This window comes from Myxocyprinus asiaticus, chromosome 35 (assembly GCF_019703515.2).
Source record: "Myxocyprinus asiaticus isolate MX2 ecotype Aquarium Trade chromosome 35, UBuf_Myxa_2, whole genome shotgun sequence".
Classification (NCBI taxonomy): domain Eukaryota; kingdom Metazoa; phylum Chordata; class Actinopteri; order Cypriniformes; family Catostomidae; genus Myxocyprinus; species Myxocyprinus asiaticus.
Window position 1 is genome coordinate 20714996 of NC_059378.1, and position 12080 is coordinate 20727075.

Below are 12080 nucleotides of genomic sequence, written 5' to 3' on the forward strand. Positions count from 1 at the left end.
ATACGAGCTAGGCTAAAGGCTAACCCCACCAGACCGGCTCTTCCAACACTCCTGCTCTCTAATGTACGCTCACTGGACAATAAACTGGACGATATTCAACTCTGTCGGTCTACACTACGTGAGATGAGGGATTGCTGTGTGTTCGTTTTCACCGAAACGTGGCTAAACAACAACATCCCGGACTCCGCCATTCAGCTGCACGGGCTGCTACCGAGCAGACAGGGACACAACGCTGTCCGGTAAGACTCGCGGAGGTGGCCTGTGTGTGTATATTAACAAAGAATTGTGGAACAATGCTTTGGTAGTCTCCAAACACTGTACATCACTGGTGGAGTTCATGTGAAGTGTTGCTCATTCTATTCCGAGGGAGTTCACAGCCATTGTTATTGTGGCTGTGTATATTCCCCCTTGTGTCAACACCAAGGATGCTTTTTGCGAACTGTACAGCTCTATCAGTGAGCAACAAACAAACAACCCTGAAGGCTTTTTCATTTGTATCTGTGACTTCAACCATGCAAATTTAAAGACAGTCTTGCCAAAGTTCTACTAACATGTGAACTTTGCAACAAGGGGAAACAACACACAGGACCCGGTTTACACAACTGGAAAAAATGCATACAAATCTGTCCCCCGCCCCCACCTCAGGTACTCAGATCACATCTCTGTTATGCTAATCCCAGCATACAGACCACTTCTGAAACTCACCAAACCAGTTCAAAAACAGATCACACTATAGCCAGAGGATTCTACCTCAACAATCCAAGACTGCTTCCAGCACACAGACTGGAACATGTTCAAGATGGCAGCCACCTACAATGATCACACAGACCTGCAAGAGTACACTGAAACAGTGACTGCCTACATCAGAAAGTGCATTGATGATGTGACAATCACCAAGACCATCAAAACACGTGCCAACAAGAAGCTATGGCTGACAGCCGAGGTCCGTGGGCTGGACCCGAAATGATGCATTCAGATCAGGAGATAAAGCAGACCTCAACACATCGAGAGCCAATCTGTCCCGTGGCATCAAGAAGGCAAAACAGTTGCATGCACAAAAAATCAACAACCACTTCACAGACAGCAGAGACACACTATGGCAAGCCTTTCAGACCATCACTGACTACAAGCCCCTGCCACAGGCCTGTGATGATGACACATCCCTCCCCGATGCACTCAACCACTTCTGTGCATGGTTTCAAATGCAGAATGACACACCTGAACAGAAAATACTCACAGCTCCGAATGAGCAGATGCTTTGCCTCTCTGCAGTCGACGTGAGGAAAACCCTATCTAGGATTAACCCATGCAAGGCCACGGGTCCCGACAACATACCTGGCCGTGTACTTAGAGATTGTGCTGAACGGCTGACAGATGTCCTAACAGACATCTTTAACACCTCGCTGATCCAGGCAGTCGTTCCCACGTGTCTCAAGTCCACCACCATCATACCAGTACCGAAGAGGTCACTGTGACCTGCCTGAATGACTACCGCCCCACTGCACTGACACCAATCATGATGAAGTGCTTTGAGATGTTAGTCATGCATCACATTAGGTCCAGTCTCCCTAACACACTCGACCCGTTCCAGTTTGCATACCATCCAAACTGCTCTACGGACGATGCAATATCCTCCTCCCTCCACCTGGCCCTGAATCACCTAAAACACAAAGACTCATATGTAAGAATGCTGTTTATCGACTTCAGCTAGGCATTTAATACAATAATCCCACAACAGATCATCAATAAACTGAACTTGCTGGGCCTCAACACCTCCTTCTTTTATTGGATCCTGGACTTTTTAACAAGAAGACCTCAGTCAGTCCGGGTCAGCCGCAACACCTCCAGCACTACGACACTGAGCACTCAGTCCACTGCTCTTCACGCTGCTGACACATGACTGCACTGCAAAGTTCAGCTCCAACCACATCATCAAGTTTGCGGATGACACAACTGTGGTAGGCCTCATCAGCAACAGTGATGAAACACTCTACAGAGAGGAAGTGGCACAACTACTTGAATGTTGTGGTGCTAACAACCTGTCCCTCCATGTGAGGAAGACAAAGGAGTTTGTGATGGACTTCAGGAGAAACTCTGTTGACCACCTCCCACTGACCATCGATGACGCAACCGTGGAGAGAATCAGCAGCACTAAATTCCTGGGGGTGCACATCACAGAGGATCTCACCTGGACCACCAACACTATATCATTATCCAAGAGGGCCCAGCAGCACCTCCACTTCCTGCATTGGCTGAAAAGAGCAAGTCTCCCTCCACCCATTCTCACCACATTCTACAGGGGCACCATTGAGAGTGTGTTGACCAACTGCATCACTGTCTGGTATGGGAACTGCAGCACCACAGACCGCAAAATCCTATGGCGAACAGTGAATACAGCCGCAAAGATCATCGGTGTCCCTCTCCCCTCTATCATGGATATTTTCCTTGCATGGTGCTCCAGCAAAGCCACCAGTATTGTGAAGGACCTCACCCATCCCTCCCACAGTCTCTTCCAGCTCCTTCCCGTCAAGAAGATGGTATCGGAGCATCCGAGCCCGCTCTGCCAGACTGCTCAGTAGCTTCTTCCCCCAGGCTGTGAGAGCCCTCAATACCAATAAGTTAGATAGGACTATGTGTAATATATGTTTATATATGTAGCACCGTGGTCCTGTGAGGCACGACATTTCGTTCCCTTGTATGTCTCTACAAATATAGTACGTATAGTTAGACAAAAGCTTTAAAAGCCAAAACGGCTTGCGATAGCGTGGATGAATGGGGTTGGAGGCACCAGTGTACACAGGGATACAGGACATCAGAGCAAATGGACAAATAAATAACGAAAGAATGGAAAAGATGGATATTTGAAAACATGTCATCTGAGCAGATAAGTGCCACATCTTATGCTGTTGTTTTGACTTACTGGAAACACTGATGTTTTGAAATAAATGACGTTACAAAAGTTAGGCAATGTTTGTTAACATTTGTTGACAAGGTCAAAATTTGTAAAGATTTTATAACCGTGGGATATTCTGACCAAATAGACCACAAAAGTAATTTATAGATGGCATTGTTGCCAACCATTTGTCAACATCATTTTAATACTCAAATGTCCTTGGCAAGCCTAGGTCTAAAGGATTTATTTATATAAATGATTGCTGTTATAAAGAAAAATACACATGCGTGCTAGCAAGTGAAAAGTTCTGCACCAATTACAGTATAATTATTGTATTTCACTTCACACACACACACAGACGTGTGTGTGTGTGTGTTTGTATGATTACATAACTATACATAAACCATATTAATAAAACATCTTACTTATTGAGTAAGAAAAAAGCCAACTCTGGGTCACATTTAAATCCTTTCAGATCTCGGAGTTGTCGCTACCTCTGAAAAGCCAAGCCGATGTTGATTCGGGTTTTATTACAGATTCTGTCGCTTTTACTTATTGCTTGTGGACTCTGCTCTGTTTGGGCAGCTCTAAAATATAAATAATTATTATAGGTTTATCAGTGTATTTGGGTAAAGACATGGTTTGGAAGATGGATTTTTGTTGCACTCTCTCATTAATAACATTTTTATTTTTTTTTTTTTTTTTTACAAAAAAAGTTACATAGTGTATCTTTAAGAAGAAAAAAGCTGTTATTTTAATAATTGATTTATCTGATTTACAAGGAGTGGCTGAATGGCAAAATATTTCAGTATGAACTATTAGTACTCTTTGTCTTGTCATGTGGCTCCCTCTAGTGGACAGAATGACAATAGCCTATTTATGTACAATTACAGAATCAATTACAGTTGTAAAAAATAGCTATTTCTTATATTATAGCTCTGCCAAATTGATGAAAATTGGCATGTTACCTCAGAATGTTCTCTTGTCAATGTGTTTTAAGTTTTGTTAAGTTTGAATTTTTTGCTCACATGATACAGGCCAATTACTAATTACAGGCCACACCCAAAAACGTATTGGACTTATCAAAATTATTTGATAACTTTTTGTCAGGAGGGTCTGCAGATGATGTATACCAAGTTTTGTGCGAATAGGACAAACGGCCTAGGATGAGTTAAAAAAAAAATTGGGTTTTCAAAAAAATCTAAATGGAAGAAAGGTTTTCATGTGGAAACAAAAATCCATCTAATCATATCCTTTAGGGGCACTAAAAGATTTAAATAAATAAATAAATAAATAAATAAATAAAAACTATCTATCTATCTATCTATCTATCTATCTATCTATCTATATATATATATATATATATATATATATATATATATATATTCTAGCCTATACAGTTCTAGAGTTATTAGCAAAAATGCAAATTAGCTTATTATAATGCCACCATGTGGCTGATTCTCACAAAATTTTATATACAGCTTCCTGTAGAGACCCTTCTTGTGTATAATAAGTTTCAGGACCATCAACCATTCACAATTCAAGTTATTAGGTGCTGAAGTTTGATTGGCTGCTGGCGGCCATTTTTTAAGAATATGTTAGCATTTGAACCAAAGAAGATCCATATTTAATTTAACTTTGTCGCTTAAAGGTCTGCAAAGTTATGACAGTTTTTTAGTTGTGGCGCCCCCTAGGGGTGGAATTGTACTAAACTTTGCTGACATCTTCTAAACGTCCTGTTGACTATGTGTCCCGAGTTTGGTTACGTCTGGAGTTTGTATTGAGTAGATATTGATTAATTTCTCAAATTGCGTAACCTTATGAAAGCTGTTTTTTTCTTCTTCATGGAGAGGGTCCTCTCATGGAGGCTGCCATGTTCAGATCACATGATCAGCTGATTATAGGTCTGCGAATCGATTACAAAAACAATCGATTCTTTGGTTTTCGTGGTGTAGGGAATCGAGAATTGACTCTGCTGGGGGTAGCTAATTGACTCTGCTCAGGGAGTGATATGTTCAGACTGTGGTTACCTCCATGACCACTAAACTGCTGCACATTCCAGAAGCCTTAACAGCTTTAAATCAAATTACAGATTACAAAATGACTGCAGCTAAACAATCATAATTCCTCGACTGATCAGACCGACTCTTTTGTAGTACCCCAGCCATCAGTAGGCTAAGTCCGCTCCGTTTTTTCATTTGTATGAATCAATCGCACAAGCCCTTAAACACATCAGACAGCTGCTTTCCATAGTCTGCCTATCGGTATTTTACTTTAGATTAAACGTGGAGTCTAACACATCTCTACTCAGTCTAACACTCTGCAGTTTTACTGTATGTATTCAAAAATTTGCTTCATTTTTTTTTCATTGGCCTACATTTTATAAAATTTTTACATTAAAATTATTCTATGAAAACAAATTATATTTAAATACATATTCTGAGAAATATTTTTACATTGTTTGAAATAAATAGCTAGTATTTTATTTAGCTAGAGTTTTAAATAGCTAAAATCATCCAAGTGTTTGTTTGAACATTTTAGTCAGTGTATCGAAGGTAGTGGACAATTGCATACCAATATAAGCGCCAACGGATAAGTGGTAACAGGCAACTTCACTATAGGCAAAATTGTGCTTTTAACATTATTTAAGGTAGCTCTTCGAAATAGAGGTGCATCTGCTCTGCCAACCTTCCCTCAAATTCATCCTATGGGTTTGAAATATTGTGCATTGGGATGTGCATATAGGCACTATTTATTTTTAGAATAGACCTATTTATCGAAAATGTCAAGATCTTTTGTCATTCATGCCATAAATAATGCAAAGAACGTTTATATTGCACTGTTTATTATGAGGTTTAACTTTACATCTCGTTTCATGGGGAATTGAAAAAGAATCGAGAAAATGAGTCTGGAAGCGACTTGAAATATGCTGTATCCTTATTACATATTTATGTAAATGTATGTAAAATTTCCTTTAAAAATGTAAACCTTTATACATATGATTAAAAAAAAAATCAATTCTGTAAAGATTAACTACAATATTGCTTGAAAGAATGCAGATAATCTTAAATGTTTAGTATGCAGCCATCATGTATCTCTGTGACTGAACCATAAACAGAAAAATATTGCTCAGGTACACATAAGTAATATGTCAAACTTATACACAAAATTATTGATGTGATTGTTTGTGTAACACGGACTCAGGCTGAGTGGGATCCATTTGCGGTTTATTAAAACACAGCAAATTCAGAGTACAGACAAGCGTGGGTCGAATAACCAGGGCAACCAACAATATCAGAGGCAGGGCAGTAAACGTGGTATAACAGGCAGAGAAATGGGGCAGGCAGCGAACAGCAATAGAAATAGTCCACGCAAACACAGTGGTAGGCAGGCAGCAAAGATTCGTACAGAGGTAATCCAAGGCAGAGTCAAATACGGGCAGAACAACATAGGAAATAATAATGCTCAGAAATATAGCCGAGACAAACAAGACTTCGCAAAGAGTGAACACACACACCAGGCTTAAATAGTCTGAGTGATATGGCACAGACATGCAGTTATCAGTCCAGGTATGTGGGCACTTGGGAATTGTAGTCCAATGTTAATACTCAGGCCAGTGAGATCTCCGGTCTCAGGAATCTTGAGGAATCTTCACCGGCGTTCGTGACTGTTTGAATGAATTTTATGCTTTTTTCCCCAGTTATTTCCATATAACAAATATAAATGTATTGCTTACATGATGGCCAGCAGTACATTTTTCAGTCATTGATCAAGTATCCAGGAATTTTACCGGGCCATGGTGGCAGTGTAACCGGTTAGTAATTTTTAGTACAATTATTGTAATAATTATAATGAATAATTTTACCTGTTACACATGCAAATTTCACATTACAAGTAGTAACAAATGACTGGCGGATGTTAACAGTTATCCAGTAGCAAGTAGTGTAACTTGCAAAAATAGTTAGGTAAAGGCAATTTATAATGAAAATGGTCCTCCGTTAGATGCCACTTTGAAGAAGTTTGTGCCCACCCATCTCAATAAAAGAAGTATTTTCTGATACACCTGGTGAACATTTTTTCATGTGCACTTTTAATTTAGTAACATATGGTTCTGGCTAATACATAGGTTATGTAAGAAACAGCATGTGAAATAGCAAATTGTGTTGACTCATATACTTACATTACCATTTTACTGATAATCAAACGTTGGCTTCATTGTTTAACAAATCCCTTCATCGACCGTTTGCTTTTATTTGCTCAGCTGACATAACATGTCAAGCAGTGTCTTTTATTTTAGCAGCTTATTCTAATTCTTAAAAAATAATAATACATTTTTATGACATTATAATTTGAGTATTCACGGAACATTTGTACACCACATGTTAGTAGAACTACAAAAAAGCTAAAAGCTATAATTGTGGTAAATTGGAAAATGTTGGAAAAAATTTGAAATGAAAACTTTATGACATTTTAACATAAAAATGTTATGTTGAAAATAAGTTATGTTGTTTGTCAACAGCTGTATTTGTCAACAACTGGAGCAACAAAAGACTGATGATTCATTTAAGTTACTCCAAAAATCTCTCCCTAAGCTATAAGCATAGTAGCATTAATATGTCTAATGTCGTCAGTGTAATTCATAGGGAGCCATTGATTTTACAGCCTTATTAAGCAGATGTACCTGAGAGAATCATTTTCCCTATAGACGACATATGCTTAAAGCAGTCATTAACATAAACACATCTCATCATTTATCATAATGTTAAAAATTACTCAAGTGAGAGTAAGAAAGTATCCAATAAAAAAGAATACTCAAGTAGTGAGTAACTAGTTAATTTCACATATAATGTAATGGATGTTTGCTCTCCTATACATTCCAAGTCTTCTGTAGACATAAAACAGATTTATTTAACTTAATCTGTCAATTCTAATTCCGGTTGATTGGGAAAGCTGGCGCGTTTGGCTGTCGCTCCTCTCATCGTATAAATGTTTATTTATTTATTTTACTGGTAGTGCGGATTTTTGGAGCCTCAAATTTGTATGTTTTTATAGTCTGAGTACTACTTTATTTATTCTTCATTGCGATGTGGGATTACCTTTTAAACATTGGACTGTTGTTATTATCTGTGAGCTTCCTATGGTGGAGTCAACCCTGCTGTCTCCTTACCCAGGATTTACATCTCTGTGAGGCTACTGTGGATGTGGGTCCCTTCATGGGTTTAAGGTACACGGCAGCTACTAAAATGGAACTATTTTTTGCCAAAAGACACTCATGAACATTGTCAAAACAATGGAATATTGCATCCAAAACGCTACATGCATCGCAGTTCAAGATGCAGTTTTGTTTTACCATCTCTATTCCACTGTTTCGGTGGAAAGCCAAAAGACTATTTTATACTGGCGTTGATTTTTATCAATTTGTCATCGCTTCCATGTCTGGAGGTTTCCCCATCTTCTTCTCTGTCTCCGAGTCTGGTTGAAACGGCGTTATTTAACGCACGCTCTGTTATTGGACATTATAACATAAAAAAAATAAATAAAAAAAATAGGCTTCTTATGCTTAACAGAAACATGGCATAAACAGAGTGATGATCTCCTCTTTAATCAAATTACTTCCACGTTCTGTGGGTTGTTTGATCTCCCATGACGCTCTGGCAGAGGTGGGGGTATTATGGTGCTTTACAACCTAAAATACAACATATGTCCTGTGTCTGTACCACAGTTCACTTCAACTGAGTGCCTCATTCTGAGTGGCTCTGCCCCTCACACTACCATTGTCGCTACAGTCTATAGACCTCCAAAGACTAATGAAGCCTTTTTGTCTGAGTTTGCTGATTTGTTGTCTCTGCTGTGCCTCAGGTACAAAAGAATTCTTATTTTGGGGGACTTTAACATCCACATTGACTCAAAAGACTCAATATTGACAATGGACTTTCTGTCTTCATTGGAGTGTTTTGATTTGATCCAGTTTGTTGACTGTTCTACAAATATCAAAGGTCACACCTCTGTTGATTTAGGTCTTTCTGACAATTTAGCCATCTTTTTTTAATATGGAACTACCAAACATTAATTCTTCTTCTCACACTGTAAAATATCGTAAATGGAAATCTATTGATTTGTCAGCTTTAACAAACTCTATTGTTTCTTCTTTAAGTTGTTTTTCTTCTTCTGATCTTCTTGAAGACAAGAATTTTCTGTTAAACACTGTTCTCACACCTGGCTTAGATGATTTTGCTCTACTGAAATCATGGACTATCTCTTTTTTGCATTCTGCTCCCTGGTATAATGACAATCTGCGCCAAATGAAGGCTGCTTGTCGTAAAATGGAGCGAAAGTGGCGTCTTTCTGGCCTGAATGTATATTACCAGGATTGGAAAAACAACTTACATGATTACAAAGAAGAAATCAGATCAGCCAGATCCTGTTATTTTTCTGAAACAATTGTAAATAATCAAAATAATCCGAGACAGCTTTTCAATACTATTAATAGATTGCTCAGATGTAATTGTTCCACCACCTTGCCTGCATCAGCTCCACTGTGTAACATATTGTTTTACTTTTTTAGCACTAAGATAGACACTGTTCGGAAAAATATTCTTGCTACCACATCTGTCTTTTCGGTTTCTGTCTTATTTCTCTGGCACACCTTTCTCAAATTTCTCTCAGCTCGACCATGTTACTCTAATTAATGATAATCACGTATGAAAGCTACCACTAGCATAGTTGATCCTCTACCGACTAGTCCATTCAAATCCTGTTTTGCCTCTCTGTGTCCCATTGTCTTGGACATAATAAATGGTGTACTGGTGTTGTGCCTGCAGCATTTGCAGAACTGTAAATCCAGTTCCAAAAAAGCCTAATATGGAAAAATCTGAGCAACTTCCATCCCATTTCAAATCTTCCCTTCCTTGAAAAAATCTTAGAGTGAGCTGTTGCCTCTCAATGTCACAATCACCTCATTGTCAGTGATCTCTCTGAGCCATTTCAGTCTGGTTTTCGGAAATTTCATAGTACAGAAACGGCTCTACTCAAGGTCACTAATGACTTGTTAATGGCTTCAGACTCAGGCTCTTTTTTTATTCTCATCCTTCTTGATCTCAGTGCTGCTTTCGACACTGTTGATCACACTGTTTTACTCACCTGTCTTGAGTCTGTCTTTGGTGTCTCTGGTACTGCATTGAACTGGTTCAGGTCCTGTCTCTCTGATCAGTTTGTCTCTCTAGGTGGTTACAGGTCTGAGATTGGTTCAGTCCACTCTGGTGTCCCACAGGGTTCAATTTTGGGCCCTTTACTGTTTAGTATTTATATTTTTCCTCTTGGTCAGCTTTTAAGATCACTGGGTCTTAATTATCATTTCTACGCAGACGACACACAGATATACATTTATTCTAAACCTGGTGAAAATCTGGCAGACACCTTTTTTTTCAAACTGTATTTCTGAGATAAAAACTTGGATGGCTCAAAATTTTCTTTGTCTTAACAGTAATAAGACAGAAGTTATGCTTATTGGATCTCCTCACCAGCTCCATAAGGCTGGCTCCTTAACTCTATCCATTGAGAGCACAGTTTTGGAGCTTCAAACTAAAATGATTTGACACAAATTTTCATTTGATCCACATGTAAAAATACTGTTAAAACATTATTTTATCATCTCAGAAACATTGCAAGGCTGCGCCCTATGTTATTCTCTGTGGCTGAAAAGTTGATCAATACTTTCGTCTTCTCTCGCATTGATTATTGCAATGCTGTCCTTGCTGGAGTCTCAAAATCTACATAAAATAAATTGCAATATGTGCAAAACTCGGCTGCCAGAATCCTGACTAGGGCCAGGGCAAGTGATCACATCACTCCTATCTTGGAATCCTTGCACTGGCTCCCTGTCAGGTTTCGAGTTGATTTTAAAAATCGTATGCTTACCTACAAGGCTTTGCATGGTTTGTTTCCCCAATATTTGTCTGAGCTTTTAACCCCGTACACCCCAAAGCGCGATCTCCGCTCCTCTAACTCTGTTTTTTAACTGTTCCTCAGACTCGTTTATGCTCTATGGGTGACAGGGCCTTCTCTTCTTATGCTCCGAAACTATGCAACTCTTTACCCTCAGAACTTAGAGAAGTTCAGTCTTTTGTGAATTTAAATCACATCTTAAAATTTTTTATTTTTTTTCCAGGAGGCTTTTAATTGATTCTACTGTATTCAGTTAATTTAATACTATCATTTTATTTACTGTGATTTATCATTAGTTGTTTTTTCCATTTGTATTAAGCACTGTATTTTTTTATTTTATTTTTCATTTTCCTTTCTATGTAAAGTGCCTTGAGAGGCCTCTTTAAAGGTGCTATATAAAATAAAGTTTATTATTATTATTATATTCCAGTGCATGATACATATTTAACATGCATTAAAGAATGATTATTATTGATAATAATAAAACTATTATTAATATTATTGTTTATAATGGAAATGGTCATCATTCTCCACCATATTTTTCCAAACCCATATGACTTCCATGCATCAAATTAAAGGAAAGTTTACAAAAAAATTAAAATGCTCTCATTTTCTCACCCTCATGCCATCCCAGATGTGTATGACTTTCTTTCTTCTGCAGAACACAATTGAAGATTTTTAGAAGAATACCTCAGCTCTGTTGGTCCATACAATGCAAGTGAATGGTGACCAGAACTTTGAAGCTCCAAAAAGCACATAGAGGCAGCATAAAATTAATTAATACGTCTCCAGTGATTTTCAGAAGCAATATGATAGGTGTGGATGAAAAACAGATAAATATCTATAACTTTATAATATATAAAGTCCTTTTTTTTACTATTAATTCTTCTCCCTGCCCAGTAGGTGGTGATATGCACAAAGAATTGTATCACCAAAAACACAAGAAGAATGTGAAAGTGGAGATTTATTTGTAAAAAAAAAAAAGGATTTAAATATTGATCCGTTTCTCACCCACACTTATCAGATCCTTTCTGAAGACAGACTGAACCGGTATCATTTGAATTCCTTTAATGCTGCCTTTATGTGCTTTCTGAGCTTCAGAGTTTGGTACCCATTGTGTTCAGCAGAGAGAGTGAAAAAAAAAAAAAAAAACACACATCTGGGATGGCATTAGGGTGAGTAAATGATGCGAGAATTTTCAATTTTGGGGAAATTATTCCTTTAAGGAGATGTTAGACAGAAT

General features: G+C 38.2%; 1 pseudogene; it reads left to right on the forward strand.

Annotated features, from left to right (window-relative positions):
* Positions 1-799: 799 nt before the first annotated feature.
* LOC127425878 (uncharacterized) lies at positions 800-11071 on the forward strand (annotated as a pseudogene).
* The last annotated feature ends 1009 nt before the right edge of the window (positions 11072-12080 follow it).